The sequence below is a fragment of the Camelina sativa genome, chromosome 11 (genome assembly GCF_030686135.1).
Source record: "Camelina sativa cultivar CO46 ecotype springtype chromosome 11, ASM3068613v1".
NCBI lineage: Eukaryota > Viridiplantae > Streptophyta > Magnoliopsida > Brassicales > Brassicaceae > Camelina > Camelina sativa.
Genome location: NC_141890.1, coordinates 22,047,719 through 22,072,617, shown reverse-complemented (window position 1 = coordinate 22,072,617; position 24,899 = coordinate 22,047,719).

Here is a 24,899-nt window from a genome sequence, read left to right as displayed (position 1 = left end):
CTGTTTCGGGACAAAATGGGTATAAGTGGTGTCTAAACACTCCAAATTCATTCCGAACTCTTACAATAAGTCAAATACATTGGATTGTCACACATTTTGACCCAAGAAACACAAACAAAGCTGTTTACTGCTTCAAATTAATGTTTTCTCGGTTTTAGCCTGTTTTCTCGTTTTAAGCCTGTTTTGGGACAAAATGGGTATAAGTGTTGTCTAACCACTCCAAATTCAACCTGAACTCTTATAATTAGTCAAATGCATTAGATTGTTACATATTTTGACCCTATAAAGAGTAACATAGCTTTTTACTGCTTTGCATCAATGTTCACTCTTGGTTTTAGCCTTTTTTCTCGGTTTAAGCTTGTTTTGGGATCAAAGGGGTTTAAGTGTTGTCTAAACACTCCAAATTCATCCCAAACTCTTACAATTAGTTAAATACATTGGATTGTCAAACATTCTGACCCTAGGAACAGTAACAAAGCTGTTTAGTGCTTTGAATCAATGTTTTCTCAGTTTTAGTCTGTTTTGGGACAAAATCGGTATATGTGGTGTATAAACACTCCAAATTCATTCCGAACTCTTACAATAAGTCAAATACATTAGATTGTCTCACATTTTGACCCAAGAAACACAAACAAAGCTGTTTACTGCTTCAAATTAATGTTTTCTCGGTTTTAGCCTGTTTTCTCGTTTTAAGCCTATTTTGGGACAAAATGGATACAAGTGTTGTCTAACGACTCCAAATTCAACCCGAACTCTTATAATTAGTCAAATGCATTAGATTGTTACATATTTTGACCCTATAAAGAGTAACATAGCTTTTTCTGCTTTGCATCAACGTTCACTCTTGGTTTTAGCCTTTTTTCTCGGTTTAAGCTTGTTTTGGGATCAAAGGGGTTTAAGTGTTGTCTAAACACTCCAAATTCATCCCAAACTCTTACAATTAGTTAAATACGTTGGATTGTCACACATTCTGACCCTAGGAACAGTAACAAAGCTGTTTAGTGCTTTGAATCAATGTTTTCTCAATTTTAGTCTGTTTTGGGACAAAATCGGTATATGTGGTGTATAAACACTCCAAATTCATTCCGAACTCATCCAATAAGTCAAATACATTGGATTGTCACACATTTTGACCCAAGAAACACAAACAAAGCTGTTTACTGCTTCAAATTAATGTTTTCTCGGTTTTAGCCTGTTTTCTCGTTGTAAGCCTGTTTTGGGACAAAATGGGTATAAGTGTTGTCTAACCACTCCAAATTCAACCCGAACTCTTATAATTAGTCAAATGCATTAGATTGTTACATATTTGGACCCTAGAAAGAGTAAAAAAGCTTTTTACTGCTTCGAATAAATGTTTTTCTTGGTTTTAGCCTGTTTTCTCGGTTTAAGCTTGTTTTGGGATCAAAGGGGTTTAAGTGTTGTCTAAACACTCCAAATTCATCATGAACTCTTACAATTAGTCAAATACATTGGATTGTCACACATTCTGACCCTAGATACAGTAACAAAGCTATTTACTGCTTCGAATCAATGTTTTCTCGGTTTTAGCCTGTTTCGGGACAAAATGGGTATAAGTGGTGTCTAAACACTCCAAATTCATTCTGAACTCTTACAATAAGTCAAATACATTGGATTGTCACACATTTTGACTTAAGAAACACAAACAAAGCTGTTTACTGCTTCAAATTAATGTTTTCTCGGTTTTAGCCTGTTTTCTCGTTTTAAGCCTGTTTTGGGACAAAATGGGTATAAGTGTTGTCTAACCACTCCAAATTCAACCCGAACTCTTATAATTAGTCAAATGCATTAGATTGTTACATATTTGGACCCTAGAAAGAGTAAAAAAGCGTTTTACTGCTTCGAATAAATGTTTTTCTTGGTTTTAGCCTGTTTTCTCGGTTTAAGCTTGTTTTGGGATCAAAGGGGTTTAAGTGTTGTCTAAACACTCTAAATTCATCCTGAACTCTTACAATTAGTCAAATACATTGGAATGTCACACATTCTGACCCTAGATACAGTAACAAAGCTATTTACTGCTTCGAATCAATGTTTTCTCGGTTTTAGCCTGTTTCGGGACAAAATGGGTATAAGTGGTGTCTAAACACTCCAAATTCATTCCGAACTCTTACAATAAGTCAAATACATTGGATTGTCACACATTTTGACCCAAGAAACACAAACAAAGCTGTTTACTGCTTCAAATTAATGTTTTCTCGGTTTTAGCCTGTTTTCTCGTTTTAAGCCTGTTTTGGGACAAAATGGGTATAAGTGTTGTCTAACCACTCCAAATTCAACCTGAACTCTTATAATTAGTCAAATGCATTAGATTGTTACATATTTTGACCCTATAAAGAGTAACATAGCTTTTTACTGCTTTGCATCAATGTTCACTCTTGGTTTTAGCCTTTTTTCTCGGTTTAAGCTTGTTTTGGGATCAAAGGGGTTTAAGTGTTGTCTAAACACTCCAAATTCATCCCAAACTCTTACAATTAGTTAAATACATTGGATTGTCAAACATTCTGACCCTAGGAACAGTAACAAAGCTGTTTAGTGCTTTGAATCAATGTTTTCTCAGTTTTAGCCTGTTTCGGGACAAAATGGGTGTAAGTGGTGTCTAAACACTCCAAATTCATTCTGAACTTTTAAAATAAATCAAATACATTGGATTGTCACACATTTTGACTTAAGAAACACAAACAAAGCTGTTTACATCTTCAAATTAATGTTTTCTCGGTTTTAGCCTGTTTTCTCGTTTTAAGCCTGTTTTGGGACAAAATGGGTATAAGTGTTGTCTAACCACTCCAAATTCATCCCGAACTCTTATAATTAGTCAAATGCATTAGATTTTTACATATTTTGACCCTACAAAGAGTAAAAAAGCTTTTTACTGCTTCGAATAAATGTTTTCTCTTGGTTTTAGCCTGTTTTCTCGGTTTAAGCTTGTTTTGGGACAAAACGGGTGTAAGTGTTGTCTAAACACTCCAAATTCATCCTGAACTCTTACAATTAGTCAAATACATTGGAATGTCACACATTCTGACCCTAGATACAGTAACAAAGCTATTTACTGCTTCGAATCAATGTTTTCTCGGTTTTAGCCTGTTTCAGGACAAAATGGGTATAAGTGGTGTCTAAACACTCCAAATTCATTCCGAACTCTTACAATAAGTCAAATACATTGGATTGTCACACATTTTGACCCAAGAAACACAAACAAAGCTGTTTACTGCTTCAAATTAATGTTTTCTCGGTTTTAGCCTGTTTTCTCGTTTTAAGCCTGTTTTGGGACAAAATGGGTATAAGTGTTGTCTAACCACTCCAAATTCAACCTGAACTCTTATAATTAGTCAAATGCATTAGATTGTTACATATTTTGACCCTATAAAGAGTAACATAGCTTTTTACTGCTTTGCATCAATGTTCACTCTTGGTTTTAGCCTTTTTTCTCGGTTTAAACTTGTTTTGGGATCAAAGGGGTTTAAGTGTTGTCTAAACACTCCAAATTCATCCCAAACTCTTACAATTAGTTAAATACATTGGATTGTCCCACATTCTGACCCTAGGAACAGTAACAAAGCTGTTTAGTGCTTTGAATCAATGTTTTCTCAGTTTTAGTTTGTTTTGGGACAAAATCGGTATATGTGGTGTATAAACACTCCAAATTCATTCCGAACTCATCCAATAAGTCAAATACATTGGATTGTCACACATTTTGACCCAAGAAACACAAACAAAGCTGTTTACTGCTTCAAATTAATGTTTTCTCGGTTTTAGCCTGTTTTCTCGTTTTAAGCCTATTTTGGGACAAAATGGGTATAAGTGTTGTCTAACCACTCCAAATTCAACCCGAACTCTTATAATTAGTCAAATGCATTAGATTTTTACATATTTGGACCCTAGAAAGAGTAAAAAAGCTTTTTACTGCTTCGAATAAATGTTTTTCTTGGTTTTAGCCTGTTTTCTCGGTTTAAGCTTGTTTTGGGATCAAAGGGGTTTAAGTGTTGTCTAAACACTCCAAATTCATCCCAAACTCTTACAATTAGTTAAATACATTGGATTGTCCTACATTCTGACCCTAGGAACAGTAACAAAGCTGGTTAGTGCTTTGAATCAATGTTTTCTCAGTTTTAGTCTGTTTTGGGACAAAATCGGTATATGTGGTGTATAAACACTCCAAATTCATTCCGAACTCATACAATAAGTCAAATACATTGGATTGTCACACATGTTGACCCAAGAAACACAAACAAAGCTGTTTACTGCTTCAAATTAATGTTTTCTCGGTTTTAGCCTGTTTTCTCGTATTAAGCCTGTTTTGGGACAAAATGGGTATAAGTGTTGTCTAACCACTCCAAATTCAACCCGAACTCTTATAATTAGTCAAATGCATTAGATTGTTACATATTTTGACCCTAGAAAGAGTAAAAAACCTTTTAATTCTTCGAATAAATGTTGTCTCTTGGTTTTAGCCTGTTTTCTCGGTTTAAGCTTGTTTTGGGATAAAACGGGTGTAAGTGTTGTCTAAACACTCCAAATTCATCCCAACCTCTTACAATTAGTCAAATACATTGGATTTTCACACATTCTGACCCTAGTAACAGTAAGAAAGCTGTTTAGTGCTTAGAATCAATGTTTTCTCAGTTTAAGCTTGTTTTGGGATCAAAGGGGTTTAAGTGTTGTCTAAACACTCCAAATTCATCATGAACTCTTACAATTAGTCAAATACATTGGATTGTCACACATTCTGACCCTAGATACAGTAACAAAGCTATTTACTGCTTCGAATCAATGTTTTCTCGGTTTTAGCCTGTTTCGGGACAAAATGGGTATAAGTGGTGTCTAAACACTCCAAATTCATTCTGAATTCTTACAATATGTCAAATACATTGGATTGTCACACATTTTGACTTAAGAAACACAAACAAAGCTGTTTACTGCTTCAAATTAATGTTTTCTCGGTTTTAGCCTCTTTTCTCGTTTTAAGCCTGTTTTGGGACAAAATGGGTATAAGTGTTGTCTAACCACTCCAAATTCAACCCGAACTCTTATAATTAGTCAAATGCATTAGATTGTTACATATTTGGACCCTAGAAAGAGTAAAAAAGCTTTTTACTGCTTCGAATAAATGTTTTTCTTGGTTTTAGCCTGTTTTCTCGGTTTAAGCTTGTTTTGGGATCAAAGGGGTTTAAGTGTTGTCTAAACACTCCAAATTCATCCTGAACTCTTACAATTAGTCAAATACATTGGATTGTCACACATTCTGACCCTAGTAACAGTAACAAAGCTATTTACTGCTTCGAATCAATGTTTTCTCAGTTTTAGTCTGTTTTGGGACAAAATCGGTATATGTGGTGTATAAACACTCCAAATTCATTCCGAACTCATACAATAAGTCAAATACATTGGATTGTTGTAAGACTTTGTAGAATAAAGAAGAGAATCAAGAGATTGATGAGAGATATCGGTAGACAAAGAGAATGAGGAAGAAGAAAAGATTAGGTTATTGTACCATAAGAAATCATATTACAATGTAGGCTAAAGCCTATATATATATCAAGGGAAAATTAGGGCTACACCCTCTACCAACCGATCGTATAAGTGATAGGGACAAGGAGAGAGATAGAACTAATCCCAACGGTGATAGTGACCCGTCCTAGTCTCCTTAAACACAACATAACCCGTGACTCCACTTGTTCCTCCTCTCTAACGGCTACAAGCGACATTCTAGATCCTTCTCATGGGCCTAAGGAGAGCAGGCCTCCTCATTGTCTTTACACACTTACATGACTCGGCCTTATTGCTTGGTTGTACGGACGGCCCCATAATTGTACGGACGGCCATGGCTGCCTTAGGCTTATTCTCTTGATCAATACTCCCCCTCAAGCTTAGCCGAGTGAAATGGCTAAGCTTGGAACCCGTGAAGCAGCACCTCATTAAAAACCTTGACTTAGAAAACCTCATGGGACAAAACCAAGTCAAGGGAAAAAGAGTGTGCTGTCCACGGATTAGGGAAGCTTGATCATGGCCGTGTAATGTCTACAAGTCCAAGTTTGCTGTAGATGTGATCACAAACCTTGGAGCTTGCAGACTTGGTGAAGATGTCAGCTAGCTGATCTTGACTCCTTGTGTGGCATGGTAACACCACTCCTTCTTCAATCTTCTCTCTCACCTTGTGGCAATCGCTTTCTATGTGCTTGGTCCTCTCATGAAAGACTGAGTTTGTGGCAATGTGGATAGCCGCTTCATTGTCGCAGTGCATGGTCATGGGCTGCTTTGTCTCGATGCCTAAGTCCTTGAGTAGGCCCTTCAGCCATGTCATCTCGTTAGTGAGCTTCCTCATAGCTCTATACTCGGCCTCGGCGCTAGAGCATGAAACCACCTTTTGTTTCTTAGACCTCCATGTAACCAAGTTGCCTCCAACAAACGTGCAGTACCCAGTGGTGGATCTCCTATCCAGCGTGTCGCCATTGTAATCCGCATCACAATAGCCAACGATTTCGGTGTTGTCATTCTTGCCCATCCAAATACCTTGACCCGGACTGCCCTTGAGATAGCTTAGGATCCTTTCGACTTGACTCCATTGGTACTTGCTTGGTGCCTTCATATGTTGGCTAACCTGATTCACAGCATAGGATATGTCAGGTCGTGTGATAGTAAGGTATATCAGCTTACCTACAAGCCGGCGGTAGCGTGTGACGTCTAAGAATGGCTCGTCCATTGGTTCCTTAGGTCGGCCTTCTTTTGCCCGTAAGCTCTCCCCCTTTCGCTTGAGCTGGTAATCTTCATCAAGGGGCGTAGCAACCGGAGACACACCAAGCTTGCCAGTCTCCTCTAACAAGTCAAGAGTATACTTGCGTTGTGAGAGGAAGAGTCCTTCCGGTGAGCGACAAATCTCAATACCAAGAAAGTATTTGAGTTCCCCAAGGTCCTTGATGTCAAATACCGACTTGAGAGAGTCCTTGGTGTCCTGAATGGCCGCCTTATCATCACCAGTCACGATGATGTCGTCGACGTATATGAGCACCACCACCCAACCAATAGAGGTGCGACGCGTGAAGAGAGTATGATCAGCCTCCGATCGCGTAAAACCATCAGTCTTGAGAGTGGAGCTTAGTTTGTGGTACCACGCTCGTGGGGACTGCTTAAGGCCATAGATGGCCTTACGTAGCCTCAAGACTTTTCCGGGTGTAACCATGTCTTCAAGGCCGGGAGGAGGCGTCATGTACACTTCTTCATCAAGTTCACCTTGAAGGAAGGCGTTCTTCACATCCATCTGCCATAAGTCCCATGAGAGGTTGACAGCAAGAGACAGCACAACCCGAACCGTATGGAGCTTGGCCACGGGTGCAAAGGTGTCCGTGTAGTCCGCGCCATAGGTTTGGGTGAAGCCACGGGCCACTAACCTGGCTTTATGCCGTTCAATGTCACCATTGCTCAAATACTTTATGGTAAACACCCATTTGGAGCTAACTGCCCGCTTGCCTTGAGGAAGATCCGATTCGTCCCACGTATGATTCCGGATCATGGCGCCAGTTTCATCCTTGACCGCATCTAACCAACCTTGATGTTCCTTGGCTTCATCATATGTCTGCGGGATCCAATTGGCGTCCACTTGGCCGAAGAAAGCTTGGTGATCAGCAGGTAACAGCTCAAGGGAACAAACGGACTGAATGGGATGAGCGACAGCTTGGCTGTTGTAATAGACACGCTTGTTCTTCCAAGTGGAGGGATCCGATCGAGGTCTGGTGCTCCGACGCAGGACTGGTGCCGGAAGTGGATCCACGCTAGGCAACACGGTGGACGTACCGTCCGTAGGAGCCGTCTCCGTGTTTTCCTCGGTAGAGGCCGCCGCCGGAGCATGCGTGTCCGTTGTAGGGCCAGGGACGAGAACACCGGTTATGGGTAGGCCAGACTCGAGAGATTCACCATCTTGGGCTGAACCATTGTCATTTGCATCTCCTTGGTCAGACCCACCATCGGTAGAAATTTGACTTAGTGTTGGCCGCACGGCACCCGTTGGTGGAGATGGGTTGCCAAGGTGATCAAGAAGGAACCGTAGACTCGAAGCTCGGTCATTAGGTGAGTGAGAGAGATCTTTAAGGCTGTTCCAATCCCTCTTGTCATGGTAGCCCACATGTTCTAGAAACCGGACATCTCGAGAGACATATAGTCGACTTGTGGCCGGATCATAACATTTGTACCCCTTTTGTGTGGTGGAGTAGCCAATGAACATACACTTTGTACTTTTGGCATCCAGCTTACTCCTTTGTTCTCCTGGTACTAACACAAAACAAATACAGCCGAAAACTCGTAAGTGATCAAGAGATGGTTTAAATTTGTTTAGTACTTCAAATGGAGATAAGTCATGAAGAACTCTAGTTGGTGTTCGGTTGATTAGGTAGCATGCAGTCATCACGGCATCACCCCAATATCGTTTAGGAACACTCGAATGGAACATGATTGCCCGCGCCACTTCCATGAGGTGCCGGTTCTTCCTCTCGGCCACACCATTTTGTTGTGGCGTGTAGGGACAACTAGTTTGATGAAGAATGCCATGCTTGGAGAGATGTTCTTTGAACTTGCAACTTGTGTATTCCCCCCCATTATCAGACCTAAGTACCTTAAGTTTAGCATTGAAGTGATTAGTCACATAATTTTGAAAATTGATAAAGGCATCAAATACTCTATCTTTAGATGGCAACAAGGTAATCCAAGTGTATTTTGATTTTTCATCAATAAAAGTCACAAAATACTTGTTATTATCTCTAGATAGGCATGGTGATGTCCAAACATCTGAGTGAACTAAATCAAAACAATTCTCATAAATAGTAGTTGACTTAGGAAAGATAGACTTGCAATGTTTTCCAAGAATACAAGGTTCACAAGTAGAATTATCAAAAGAAATATTAGGAAACATCAACCCTAAAGCACGTGAATGTGGGTGGCCTAGCCTAGCATGCCACACCATATTCGAATCAACAACAAAACAAGACTTAGTAGAGGATAAATTTGGATCGGTTTTCTCTAGGACATAGAGATCTCCACTCCCTTGCCCTTCTCCAAGAACCTTTCCAGTCTCAATATCCTGAAAATAAACATTGTTAGGACCAAAGATTGCATAACAATTCAAATCATTTGTGGTCCTCTTAACCGATAGTAAATTGGAGGTAAAGGTAGGCATAAAGAAAGCTTTTGAGGTTTTATCAAATAGTTTCAAGTCCCCTATTCCCTTTACTGGTATTTGTTCTCCATTTGCAATAACAACATTTCCTAAGGCCGGTTTTATGTTGTCAATTAAACTAGGGTTACTAATCATATGATGTGAGGCTCCCGAGTCAATAACAAGCGATTTGCTAGGCCTAGAAGTAAAGAAAGAGATACCAGACTCCTTGAGTGAAGCAATGGAGCGGATGAGAGCCTCAAGGTCTGACTTCCTCACCACATCTCCGTAGGCTGCGGTCATGGCCACCTCATCTCCCTGCTTTGATGATCCGGCTCCTTTATCGCTAACCGCTTCCTTTGAGAGGTTGGCTTTGAACTTGGCCGGCTTGAGATGAGGATGGAGAACCCAGCACTTGTCTTTCAGATGACCCCGCTTCTTGCAGTGGTCGCACACCAACAACTTCCTCTCCTCTTGCTTGTACATTCCTTTGTTGGCCGAAGCAAGCTCCCCCTTACCGCTAAACAAATCAAGGGATCCTTGCTCTTTCTGAATTTGGGAGCAAATATCTTCAAAGGAGGGGAGCTTCTCTGCCCTTAGGATGTGCTTCAAGAGGTCGTTGAAGGACGGGTTCAAGGTAAGTAGGAGTCCGAAGACTTTGTCTTGCTCCTTTCTTTCGTTTAGCACACTTGCCTCAAGTGTACTTGGCCGCAACATGTCAAGCTCGGACCATAGTGCACGGAACTTACCAAGATGCTTAGTGAACTCCACATCATCTTGGTTAAGATCATTTATGGCCTTCTTGACCTCAAAGACTCTAGTCATGTTAGAGACATTACCATACACGCCTTTAAGTGTTTCCCACAGTTCCTTGGCCGTCTCGCAATATGAGTAGGCCTCAAGGATAGGCGTGTCCAGAGAGTTTTGGAGAACAGATAGGACAACTTGGTCTTCTTGGAACCATTTGGCCTTCCTCTCGCTCTCTTCCTCCGCTTCCGCCTCGGAAGCGTCCTCTCCTTTGGGGTTTTTCTTTGGGACATAGTCGGACTCGACATGACTCCAAAGGCCACGACCTCCAAGGGCGGTTCTTGTGGTTCTTGTCCACAGCAAGTAGTTTGTCCCCTTTAGGACAACCGGTGAAACAATGGGCTTGGCGTTTTCCATGGTCGGATTTCTATGGACCGATGGGTAAAGCTTTTACCCGGAGAATAAAAGAGATGCGAGTAAGAAGAAACGAAGATAAGGAGACTAGAGTGTAGAAATGAGTAGGAGAATGAGATTAGACTGTAGAGAATCGAAGAACTTGCTCTGATACCATGTAAGACTTTGTAGAATAAAGAAGAGAATCAAGAGATTGATGAGAGATATCGGTAGACAAAGAGAATGAGGAAGAAGAAAAGATTAGGTTATTGTACCATAAGAAATCATATTACAATGTAGGCTAAAGCCTATATATATATCAAGGGAAAATTAGGGCTACACCCTCTACCAACCGATCGTATAAGTGATAGGGACAAGGAGAGAGATAGAACTAATCCCAACGGTGATAGTGACCCGTCCTAGTCTCCTTAAACACAACATAACCCGTGACTCCACTTGTTCCTCCTCTCTAACGGCTACAAGCAACATTCTAGATCCTTCTCATGGGCCTAAGGAGAGCAGGCCTCCTCATTGTCTTTACACACTTACATGACTCGGCCTTATTGCTTGGTTGTACGGACGGCCCCATAATTGTACGGACGGCCATGGCTGCCTTAGGCTTATTCTCTTGATCAATAATTGTCACACATTTTGACCCAAGAAACACAAACAAAGCTGTTTACTGCTTCAAATTAATGTTTTCTCGGTTTTAGCCTGTTTTCTCGTTTTAAGCCTGTTTTGGGACAAAATGGGTATAAGTGTTGTCTAACCACTCCAAATTCAACCCGAACTCTTATAATTAGTCAAATGCATTAGATTGTTACATATTTTGACCCTAGAAAGAGTAAAAAACCTTTTAATTCTTCGAATAAATGTTGTCTCTTGGTTTTAGCCTGTTTTCTCGGTTTAAGCTTGTTTTGGGATAAAACGGGTGTAAGTGTTGTCTAAACACTCCAAATTCATCCCAACCTCTTACAATTAGTCAAATACATTGGATTTTCACACATTCTGACCCTAGTAACAGTAAGAAAGCTGTTTAGTGCTTAGAATCAATGTTTTCTCAGTTTAAGCTTGTTTTGGGATCAAAGGGGTTTAAGTGTTGTCTAAACACTCCAAATTCATCATGAACTCTTACAATTAGTCAAATACATTGGATTGTCACACATTCTGACCCTAGATACAGTAACAAAGCTATTTACTGCTTCGAATCAATGTTTTCTCGGTTTTAGCCTGTTTCGGGACAAAATGGGTATAAGTGGTGTCTAAACACTCCAAATTCATTCTGAACTCTTACAATAAGTCAAATACATTGGATTGTCACACATTTTGACTTAAGAAACACAAACAAAGCTGTTTACTGCTTCAAATTAATGTTTTCTCGGTTTTAGCCTGTTTTCTCGTTTTAAGCCTGTTTTGGGACAAAATGGGTATAAGTGTTGTCTAACCACTCCAAATTCAACCCGAACTCTTATAATTAGTCAAATGCATTAGATTGTTACATATTTGGACCCTAGAAAGAGTAAAAAAGCGTTTTACTGCTTCGAATAAATGTTTTTCTTGGTTTTAGCCTGTTTTCTCGGTTTAAGCTTGTTTTGGGATCAAAGGGGTTTAAGTGTTGTCTAAACACTCTAAATTCATCCTGAACTCTTACAATTAGTCAAATACATTGGAATGTCACACATTCTGACCCTAGATACAGTAACAAAGCTATTTACTGCTTCGAATCAATGTTTTCTCGGTTTTAGCCTGTTTCGGGACAAAATGGGTATAAGTGGTGTCTAAACACTCCAAATTCATTCCGAACTCTTACAATAAGTCAAATACATTGGATTGTCACACATTTTGACCCAAGAAACACAAACAAAGCTGTTTACTGCTTCAAATTAATGTTTTCTCGGTTTTAGCCTGTTTTCTCGTTTTAAGCCTGTTTTGGGACAAAATGGGTATAAGTGTTGTCTAACCACTCCAAATTCAACCTGAACTCTTATAATTAGTCAAATGCATTAGATTGTTACATATTTTGACCCTATAAAGAGTAACATAGCTTTTTACTGCTTTGCATCAATGTTCACTCTTGGTTTTAGCCTTTTTTCTCGGTTTAAGCTTGTTTTGGGATCAAAGGGGTTTAAGTGTTGTCTAAACACTCCAAATTCATCCCAAACTCTTACAATTAGTTAAATACATTGGATTGTCAAACATTCTGACCCTAGGAACAGTAACAAAGCTGTTTAGTGCTTTGAATCAATGTTTTCTCAGTTTTAGCCTGTTTCGGGACAAAATGGGTGTAAGTGGTGTCTAAACACTCCAAATTCATTCTGAACTTTTACAATAAATCAAATACATTGGATTGTCACACATTTTGACTTAAGAAACACAAACAAAGCTGTTTACATCTTCAAATTAATGTTTTCTCGGTTTTAGCCTGTTTTCTCGTTTTAAGCCTGTTTTGGGACAAAATGGGTATAAGTGTTGTCTAACCACTCCAAATTCAACCCGAACTCTTATAATTAGTCAAATGCATTAGATTGTTACATATTTGGACCCTAGAAAGAGTAAAAAAGCTTTTTACTGCTTCGAATAAATGTTTTTCTTGGTTTTAGCCTGTTTTCTCGGTTTAAGCTTGTTTTGGGATCAAAGGGGTTTAAGTGTTGTCTAAACACTCCAAATTCATCCTGAACTCTTACAATTAGTCAAATACATTGGATTGTCACACATTCTGACCCTAGTAACAGTAACAAAGCTATTTACTGCTTCGAATCAATGTTTTCTCGGTTTTAGCCTGTTTCGGGACAAAATGGGTGTAAGTGGTGTCTAAACACTCCAAATTCATTCTGAACTTTTACAATAAATCAAATACATTGGATTGTCACACATTTTGACTTAAGAAACACAAACAAAGCTGTTTACATCTTCAAATTAATGTTTTCTCGGTTTTAGCCTGTTTTCTCGTTTTAAGCCTGTTTTGGGACAAAATGGGTATAAGTGTTGTCTAACCACTCCAAATTCATCCCGAACTCTTATAATTAGTCAAATGCATTAGATTTTTACATATTTTGACCCTAGAAAGAGTAAAAAAGCTTTTTACTGCTTCGAATAAATGTTTTCTCTTGGTTTTAGCCTGTTTTCTCGGTTTAAGCTTGTTTTGGGACAAAACGGGTGTAAGTGTTGTCTAAACACTCCAAATTCATCCTGAACTCTTACAATTAGTCAAATACATTGGAATGTCACACATTCTGACCCTAGATACAGTAACAAAGCTATTTACTGCTTCGAATCAATGTTTTCTCGGTTTTAGCCTGTTTCGGGACAAAATGGGTATAAGTGGTGTCTAAACACTCCAAATTCATTCCGAACTCTTACAATAAGTCAAATACATTGGATTGTCACACATTTTGACCCAAGAAACACAAACAAAGCTGTTTACTGCTTCAAATTAATGTTTTCTCGGTTTTAGCCTGTTTTCTCGTTTTAAGCCTGTTTTGGGACAAAATGGGTATAAGTGTTGTCTAACCACTCCAAATTCAACCTGAACTCTTATAATTAGTCAAATGCATTAGATTGTTACATATTTTGACCCTATAAAGAGTAACATAGCTTTTTACTGCTTTGCATCAATGTTCACTCTTGGTTTTAGCCTTTTTTCTCGGTTTAAACTTGTTTTGGGATCAAAGGGGTTTAAGTGTTGTCTAAACACTCCAAATTCATCCCAAACTCTTACAATTAGTTAAATACATTGGATTGTCCCACATTCTGACCCTAGGAACAGTAACAAAGCTGTTTAGTGCTTTGAATCAATGTTTTCTCAGTTTTAGTTTGTTTTGGGACAAAATCGGTATATGTGGTGTATAAACACCCCAAATTCATTCCGAACTCATCCAATAAGTCAAATACATTGGATTGTCACACATTTTGACCCAAGAAACACAAACAAAGCTGTTTACTGCTTCAAATTAATGTTTTCTCGGTTTTAGCCTGTTTTCTCGTTTTAAGCCTATTTTGGGACAAAATGGGTATAAGTGTTGTCTAACCACTCCAAATTCAACCCGAACTCTTATAATTAGTCAAATGCATTAGATTTTTACATATTTGGACCCTAGAAAGAGTAAAAAAGCTTTTTACTGCTTCGAATAAATGTTTTTCTTGGTTTTAGCCTGTTTTCTCGGTTTAAGCTTGTTTTGGGATCAAAGGGGTTTAAGTGTTGTCTAAACACTCCAAATTCATCCCAAACTCTTACAATTAGTTAAATACATTGGATTGTCCTACATTCTGACCCTAGGAACAGTAACAAAGCTGGTTAGTGCTTTGAATCAATGTTTTCTCAGTTTTAGTCTGTTTTGGGACAAAATCGGTATATGTGGTGTATAAACACTCCAAATTCATTCCGAACTCATACAATAAGTCAAATACATTGGATTGTCACACATTTTGACCCAAGAAACACAAACAAAGCTGTTTACTGCTTCAAATTAATGTTTTCTCGGTTTTAGCCTGTTTTCTCGTTTTAAGCCTGTTTTGGGACAAAATGGGTATAAGTGTTGTCTAACCACTCCAAATTCAACCCGAACTCTTATAATTAGTCAAATGCATTAGATTGTTACCTATTTTGACCCTAGAAAGAGTAAAAAACCTTTTAATTCTTCGAATAAATGTTGTCTCTTGGTTTTAGCCTGTTTTCTCGGTTTAAGCTTGTTTTGGGATAAAACGGGTGTAAGTGTTGTCTAAACACTCCAAATTCATCCCAACCTCTTACAATTAGTCAAATACATTGGATTTTCACACATTCTGACCCTAGTAACAGTAAGAAAGCTGTTTAGTGCTTAGAATCAATGTTTTCTCAGTTTAAGCTTGTTTTGGGATCAAAGGGGTTTAAGTGTTGTCTAAACACTCCAAATTCATCATGAACTCTTACAATTAGTCAAATACATTGGATTGTCACACATTCTGACCCTAGATACAGTAACAAAGCTATTTACTGCTTCGAATCAATGTTTTCTCGGTTTTAGCCTGTTTCGGGACAAAATGGGTATAAGTGGTGTCTAAACACTCCAAATTCATTCTGAACTCTTACAATATGTCAAATACATTGGATTGTCACACATTTTGACTTAAGAAACACAAACAAAGCTGTTTACTGCTTCAAATTAATGTTTTCTCGGTTTTAGCCTGTTTTCTCGTTTTAAGCCTGTTTTGGGACAAAATGGGTATAAGTGTTGTCTAACCACTCCAAATTCAACCCGAACTCTTATAATTAGTCAAATGCATTAGATTGTTACATATTTGGACCCTAGAAAGAGTAAAAAAGCTTTTTACTGCTTCGAATAAATGTTTTTCTTGGTTTTAGCCTGTTTTCTCGGTTTAAGCTTGTTTTGGGATCAAAGTATGAACCGGCACACACACTTGTCCGTACGACCGTACGGACGTCCGTACGACCAACCAACGGGCCATCCCCAAATAGAAGTCTTCATGAGCCCAATCCACCAAAGAGATCCTCCAACGGTCGCCATTCATCTCGATCCTTCCTTTGTAGCCGTTGGAGCAAGTTGTAAGAGAGAAGAGGAGATCACATGTTAGAATAAGGAGATGTCGCTTTCTCCTCATATTAGTGTGCATAGGATCCTAAGAGAATATCCTATTTGTATATGTCTTTAAATAGTTTGTAAGTATCATACTAATAGAAGTAAGAAAAGAGTTTATTCTCTTTCTCCAACACTCTCTCTCTCAATCGTTCACTCTCCTCACTCTTTACACGATTTCACTCTCTTCCATAATCTCTTGATTACTCTACTCTCAAACTTACATGGTATCAGAGCAGATTTGATTCTGTTCTTGCCTCAAATCTCCATCACTCCCTTCCGCATTCTCTTTCTTGTTCTTGAAATTTCTTGTTCTTGAATCTTCTTTCTTTAACCGTTGGACAATAGCTTTAACCAACGGTCTCTTCATCTTTTTCCATGGAAACTACCAAAACTCTCATTGTTCCAGTTACTCTCAAGGGAGAGAATTACTTACTGTGGGCTAGAACCACAAAGACAGCCCTATGCGGCCGAGGACTTTGGTCCCATGTTGAGACGAGCGAAGCTCCTAGTGGCGAGACCACCAAAGACGGCAAGGATCTTGTCGATGAGAAGAACAAGTGGTTTCAAGAAGATCAGGGAGTCCTAGCTATCATTCAAAACTCCCTAGATGCACCTATACTTGAAGCTTACTCTTATTGCGAGACAGCAAAAGACTTGTGGGACACTCTCAAGAATGTTTTTGGGAATGTTACAAATGTAAACCGAATTTTTGAGATTAAGAGGGCCATCAACAACCTCAACCAAGAAGACATGGAGTTCACCAAGCACTTTGGGAAGTTTAGGTCCCTTTGGGCTGAACTAGAGATGCTCCGGCCGGCGACTATAGATCCGGCCATTCTGAATGAGAGGCGTGAACAAGATAAGGTGTTCGGCCTTCTCTTGACCTTGAACCCCTCCTACAATGACCTTATCAAGCATATTCTACGGTCGGACAAGCTCCCTAGCCTTGATGATGTCTGTAACCAAATTCAAAAGGAGCATGGCTCCATGGGATTGTTTGGCGGCAAGGGAGAACTTGTGACCGCTAACAAAGCTGAGACGGCATCAGCAAACAAGGGCTACTACAAGCCGGAGGACAAGAACAACCCGCCATTTTGTGAGCATTGTAAGAAGCTTGGTCACTTCAAGAGCCGCTGCTGGATTCTACACCCTCATCTAGCACCACCGCCGGGTACCATCCGAAGTGGACGACCAAACCGCGGAGGACCACCGAGAGCTCATCAAGCAGTAGCCATGGGGGAGTCATCAATCTCTGAGCAACCTCAACAAGTGACCAGTGGAACTGCTCTTGCTGCAGCATCGTCCGAGCTGGTAAGGCGGTCCGACCTTGATGCGCTCATCAAAGCCATCAAAGAGGCCACCGGTAAGGCGTTTCTTGCCTCAAACAAAATTAAACCCCTCATAGTTGATTCTGGTGCATCCCATCACATGATTAGTGATTCTAGGCTAATTAGTGATATTAAACCTGCTAATGGTAATGTGATAATAGCAAATGGTGAGAAAGTACCAGTTAAAGGCATTGGAAACTTGAAACTATTTGATAAGGAGACTAAGGCATTTTATATGCCAAACTTTACTTCTAACTTGCTATCAGTTAAGAGAGCCACTACTGATTTAAATTGTTATGCTATATTTGGTCCTAACAATGTTCATTTTCAGGATATTGAGACAAGTAAGGTTCTTGGTCAAGGAGGATCCAAGGATGACCTCTATGTGCTTGAGGACTTGAACTTATCTTCTAATGTATCTTGTTTTAATTCGGTTATTATGAAACCTAGTGATTCTATTTTACATGCTAGGCTAGGACACCCTCACACAAGAGCTTTATCTTTAATATTTCCTAATGTTTCTTTTCAAAGTGATGAGTGTGAGGCTTGTATTCTTGGTAAACATTGCAAGGCTGTTTTTCCTAAATCTATTACTATTTATGAAAAATGTTTTGATTTAATTCATTCTGATGTTTGGACATCTCCTTGCTTATCTAGAGATAATCAAAAGTATTTTGTGACTTTTATTGATGAAAAATCAAAATATACTTGGATAACTTTACTTCCCTCTAAGGATAGAGTCCTTGAGGCCTTTACTAATTTTCAAAATTATGTCACTAACCACTTTCATGCCAAGATTAAAATTTTGAGATCAGATAATGGTGGAGAGTACACAAGCCATGCCTTTAAGCAATATCTAGCCAAACATGGAATTCTTCATCAAACTAGCTGTCCTTACACACCACAACAAAATGGAGTGGCTGAGAGAAAGAATAGGCATCTCATGGAAGTAGCAAGGTCTATGATGTTTCACACAAGGGTTCCAAAGAGGTTTTGGGGAGATGCTGTGCTAGCCGCTTGTTATCTTATTAACCGCACACCAACAAAGATCCTAAAGGATGTGTCTCCATTTGAGGTATTAACGAATGACAAACCTACATTTGATCACTTACGAGTGTTTGGTTGTGTGTGCTATGTGTTGCGACCAGGTGAGCTAAGAGACAAGCTTGATGCAAAGAGTACAAAGGCTATGTTTCTTGGCTACTCTACCACACAAAAGGGGTATAAGTGCTATGAACCTACAACAAGGAGGGTTCTAGTATCTCGTGATGTCAAGTTCATGGAGACACAAGGTTTTTACGATGAGAAGAATTGGGATGAGCTCCGTAACCTCTCTGATTCACCATCTGATCGGACGCGCAACCTCCGAGTAATCCTTGAGCGACTAGGTTTTGAAAACGATCGGATCACTACCGAGTCAGCCAGACCAGCATCACCAGAGCAACCTGAGCCATTTACTGAGCCTGAGCCTGCTACACATGCCGATGACCATACTGAGCAGCATGAGGAAGCACCCGAGTCACTCGCGGACAACACGGCCGAAACAACCGAGGAGACGGCTGAACAGCTTGAGGAGATCATTACTCCAGGACGAGCCAACTCCGAAGCTGGGGCTATAGTTCCTCTTCGGCGCAGCCAACGTATTAGGTATCCTCCTAGTCATTGGAAGAACACCCGTGTGTACTACAACAACATGGCCGTTGCTCATCCGATTCAGGCCGTGTGCACCTTGGCTCATTTTCCGATAGAGCATCAAGTGTTTCTTGGCCATATTGATGAGGATTGGATCCCCAAGACCTATGATGAGGCTAAGCAGCACAAAGTATGGAGAGATGCAGTGGATGCCGAGAATACGGCCATGGTGCAAAATCATACATGGGACGAGGCTGACTTACCCAAGGGCAAGAAGGCTGTCACCTCTCGGTATATCTTCACAATCAAATATAAGAGCAATGGGGAGATTGAACGCCACAAAGCCCGCCTAGTCGCACGCGGGTTCACGCAAACGTATGGGGAGGACTATCTTGATACGTTTGCTCCGGTGGCTAAGCTTCACACGGTTCGAGTTGTACTCTCTCTCGCCACCAACCTCGACTGGGAACTTTGGCAAATGGACGTGAAGAACGCCTTCTTGCAAGGAGAACTGGAGGATGAAGTGTATATGCGACCACCACCAGGTTTGGAGGATACTATTGGTCCGGGAAAGGTCTTGAAACTCAACAAAGCTATCTATGGCTTGAAGCAGTCACCAAGGGCGTGGTATCACAAGCTTAGCACCACACTCCTTGACAAAGGCTTTCGCAAATCCGAAGCTGACCACACCTTGTTCACCTTACCAAGCGCCAAAGGTATAGTAGTCATTCTAGTGTATGTTGATGATATCATCATCACTGGAAGTGACTCGGTAGGTATTCAAGACTCTAAAACATTCTTGAAATCAGTTTTTGATATTAAAGATCTTGGAGAGTTGAAATACTTTCTTGGGATAGAAGTTTATAGATCAAATGAAGGGTTATTGTTGTCTCAAAGAAAGTATGCACTAGACTTATTGAGTGAAACAGGAAAACTAGGAGCTAAGGCAGTAACAACGCCCCTAGAAGAGAATTACAAGGATGGAGGACAGGGGGAGCTTGACACCGCTCCATTCGAGGACGTTAGCCTCTACCGGCGGCTAGTCGGTAAGCTCATTTATTTGACTATCACACGGCCTGACATTTGCTTTGCCGTGAACCAGGTAAGCCAGCATATGAAGAACCCCACCGTGCACCATTGGAACATGCTGACACGGATCCTCAAGTACATCAAGGGCTCACCCGGCCAAGGCATATGGATGGGACGCAACAAGAGCACTGAGTTGGTAGGCTACTGCGACGCTGACTATGCCGGAGATCGTGGGGACCGACGCTCAACCACAGGCTATTGCACGTTCCTTGGAGGGAACCTGGTCACATGGAAGAGCAAGAAGCAAAAGGTCGTCTCACTCTCAAGTGCCGAATCCGAGTATAGAGCTATGAGGAAGCTAACGACGGAGCTAATGTGGCTGAAGATGTTACTCAAGGATCTTGGAATAGAATCAACAAAGCCGATCACCATGCACTGTGATAACGAAGCAGCCATTCATATAGCAACCAATTCAGTGTTCCATGAGCGGACCAAGCACATTGAAGTGGATTGCCATAAGGTCCGAGAACAAATCAAGCTTGGAGTTGTCTTACCTTGCCATACCGAAAGCAAAGAACAACTTGCAGACGTCCTGACTAAAGCTGCGAGCCCCCAAGTGTGTGAATACATCCATCCTAAGCTTGGCCTCCTAAACCTCACTCGGCCATGACTTGCTTTGTTTTGGCGCCTACACTCTTTTTCCCTTAAGTATAGTTTTCCCAAGAGGTTTTTCTATACTAAGGTTTTTAATGAGGTGGGTGCCTATGTTGTCAAGCTTGACTAGTTCCCCAAGTCAAGCTTGAGGGGGAGTATGAACCGGCACACACACTTGTCCGTACGACCGTACGGACGTCCGTACGACCAACCAACGGGCCATCCCCAAATAGAAGTCTTCATGAGCCCAATCCACCAAAGAGATCCTCCAACGGTCGCCATTCATCTCGATCCTTCCTTTGTAGCCGTTGGAGCAAGTTGTAAGAGAGAAGAGGAGATCACATGTTAGAATAAGGAGATGTCGCTTTCTCCTCATATTAGTGTGCATAGGATCCTAAGAGAATATCCTATTTGTATATGTCTTTAAATAGTTTGTAAGTATCATACTAATAGAAGTAAGAAAAGAGTTTATTCTCTTTCTCCAACACTCTCTCTCTCAATCGTTCACTCTCCTCACTCTTTACACGATTTCACTCTCTTCCATAATCTCTTGATTACTCTACTCTCAAACTTACACAAAGGGGTTTAAGTGTTGTCTAAACACTCCAAATTCATCCTGAACTCTTACAATTAGTCAAATACATTGGATTGTCACACATTCTGACCCTAGTAACAGTAACAAAGCTATTTACTGCTTCGAATCAATGTTTTCTCGGTTTTAGCCTGTTTCGGGACAAAATGGGTGTAAGTGGTGTCTAAACACTCCAAATTCATTCTGAACTTTTACAATAAATCAAATACATTGGATTGTCACACATTTTGACTTAAGAAACACAAACAAAGCTGTTTACTTCTTCAAATTAATGTTTTCTCGGTTTTAGCCTGTTTTCTCGTTTTAAGCCTGTTTTGGGACAAAATGGGTATAAGTGTTGTCTAACCACTCCAAATTCATCCCGAACTCTTATAATTAGTCAAATGCATTAGATTTTTACATATTTTGACCCTAGAAAGAGTAAAAAAGCTTTTTACTGCTTCGAATAAATGTTTTCTCTTGGTTTTAGCCTGTTTTCTCGGTTTAAGCTTGTTTTGGGACAAAACGGGTGTAAGTGTTGTCTAAACACTCCAAATTCATCCTGAACTCTTACAATTAGTCAAATACATTGGAATGTCACACATTCTGACCCTAGATACAGTAACAAAGCTATTTACTGCTTCGAATCAATGTTTTCTCGGTGTTAGCCTGTTTCGGGACAAAATGGGTATAAGTGGTGTCTAAACACTCCAAATTCATTCCGAACTCTTACAATAAGTCAAATACATTGGATTGTCACACATTTTGACCCAAGAAACACAAACAAAGCTGTTTACTGCTTCAAATTAATGTTTTCTCGGTTTTAGCCTGTTTTCTCGTTTTAAGCCTGTTTTGGGACAAAATGGGTATAAGTGTTGTCTAACCACTACAAATTCAACCTGAACTCTTATAATTAGTCAAATGCATTAGATTGTTACATATTTTGACCCTATAAAGAGTAACATAGCTTTTTACTGCTTTGCATCAATGTTCACTCTTGGTTTTAGCCTTTTTTCTCGGTTTAAACTTGTTTTGGGATCAAAGGGGTTTAAGTGTTGTCTAAACACTCCAAATTCATCCCAAACTCTTACAATTAGTTAAATACATTGGATTGTCCCACATTCTGACCCTAGGAACAGTAACAAAGCTGTTTAGTGCTTTGAATCAATGTTTTCTCAGTTTTAGTTTGTTTTGGGACAAAATCGGTATATGTGGTGTATAAACACCCCAAATTCATTCCGAACTCATCCAATAAGTCAAATACATTGGATTGTCACACATTTTGACCCAAGAAACACAAACAAAGCTGTTTACTGCTTCAAATTAATGTTTTCTCGGTTTTAGCCTGTTTTCTCGTTTTAAGCCTATTTTGGGACAAAATGGGTATAAGTGTTGTCTAACCACTCCAAATTCAACCCGAACTCTTATAATTAGTCAAATGCATTAGATTTTTACATATTTGGACCCTAGAAAGAGTAAAAAAGCTTTTTACTGCTTCGAATAAATGTTTTTCTTGGTTTTAGCCTGTTTTCTCGGTTTAAGCTTGTTTTGGGATCAAAGGGGTTTAAGTGTTGTCTAAACACTCCAAATTCATCCCAAACTCTTACAATTAGTTAAATACATTGGATTGTCCTACATTCTGACCCTAGGAACAGTAACAAAGCTGGTTAGTGCTTTGAATCAATGTTTTCTCAGTTTTAGTCTGTTTTGGGACAAAATCGGTATATGTGGTGTATAAACACTCCAAATTCATTCCGAACTCATACAATAAGTCAAATACATTGGATTGTCACACATTTTGACCCAAGAAACACAAACAAAGCTGTTTACTGCTTCAAATTAATGTTTTCTCGGTTTTAGCCTGTTTTCTCGTTTTAAGCCTGTTTTGGGACAAAATGGGTATAAGTGTTGTCTAACCACTCCAAATTCAACCCGAACTCTTATAATTAGTCAAATGCATTAGATTGTTACATATTTTGACCCTAGAAAGAGTAAAAAACCTTTTAATTCTTCGAATAAATGTTGTCTCTTGGTTTTAGCCTGTTTTCTCGGTTTAAGCTTGTTTTGGGATAAAACGGGTGTAAGTGTTGTCTAAACACTCCAAATTCATCCCAACCTCTTACAATTAGTCAAATACATTGGATTTTCACACATTCTGACCCTAGTAACAGTAAGAAAGCTGTTTAGTGCTTAGAATCAATGTTTTCTCAGTTTAAGCTTGTTTTGGGATCAAAGGGGTTTAAGTGTTGTCTAAACACTCCAAATTCATCATGAACTCTTACAATTAGTCAAATACATTGGATTGTCACACATTCTGACCCTAGATACAGTAACAAAGCTATTTACTGCTTCGAATCAATGTTTTCTCGGTTTTAGCCTGTTTTCTCGTTTTAAACCTGTTTTGGGACAAAATGGGTATAAGTGTTGTCTAACCACTCTAAATTCAACCCGAACTCTTATAATTAGTCAAATGCATTAGATTGTTACATATTTTGACCCTGGAAAGAGTAAAAAAGCTTTTTACTGCTTCGAATAAATGTTTTCTCTTGGTTTTAGCCTGTTTTCTCGGTTTAAGCTTGTTTTGGAACAAAACGGGTGTAAGTGTTGTCTAAACACTCCAAATTCATCCTGAACTCTTACAATTAGTCAAATATATTGGATTGTCACATATTCTGACCCTAGATACACTAACAAAGCTGTTTAGTGCTTCGAATCAATATTTTCTCGATTTTAGCCTGTTTCGGGACAAAATCGTTATATTTGGTGTATAAACACTCCAAATTCATTCCGAGCTCTTACAATAAGTCAAATACATTGGATTGTCACACATTTTGACCCAAGAAACGCAAACAAAGCTGTTTACTGCTTCAAATTAATGTTTTCTCGGTTTTAGCCTGTTTTCTCGTTTTAAGCCTGTTTTGGGACAAAATGGGTATAAGTGTTGTCTAACCACTACAAATTCAACCTGAACTCTTATAATTAGTCAAATGCATTAGATTGTTACATATTTTGACCCTATAAAGAGTAACATAGCTTTTTACTGCTTTGCATCAATGTTCACTCTTGGTTTTAGCCTTTTTTCTCGGTTTAAACTTGTTTTGGGATCAAAGGGGTTTAAGTGTTGTCTAAACACTCCAAATTCATCCCAAACTCTTACAATTAGTTAAATACATTGGATTGTCCCACATTCTGACCCTAGGAACAGTAACAAAGCTGTTTAGTGCTTTGAATCAATGTTTTCTCAGTTTTAGTTTGTTTTGGGACAAAATCGGTATATGTGGTGTATAAACACTCCAAATTCATTCCGAACTCATCCAATAAGTCAAATACATTGGATTGTCACACATTTTGACCCAAGAAACACAAACAAAGCTGTTTACTGCTTCAAATTAATGTTTTCTCGGTTTTAGCCTGTTTTCTCGTTTTAAGCCTATTTTGGGACAAAATGGGTATAAGTGTTGTCTAACCACTCCAAATTCAACCCGAACTCTTATAATTAGTCAAATGCATTAGATTTTTACATATTTGGACCCTATAAAGAGTAAAAAAGCTTTTTACTGCTTCGAATAAATGTTTTTCTTGGTTTTAGCCTGTTTTCTCGGTTTAAGCTTGTTTTGGGATCAAAGGGGTTTAAGTGTTGTCTAAACACTCCAAATTCATCCCAAACTCTTACAATTAGTTAAATACATTGGATTGTCCTACATTCTGACCCTAGGAACAGTAACAAAGCTGGTTAGTGCTTTGAATCAATGTTTTCTCAGTTTTAGTCTGTTTTGGGACAAAATCGGTATATGTGGTGTATAAACACT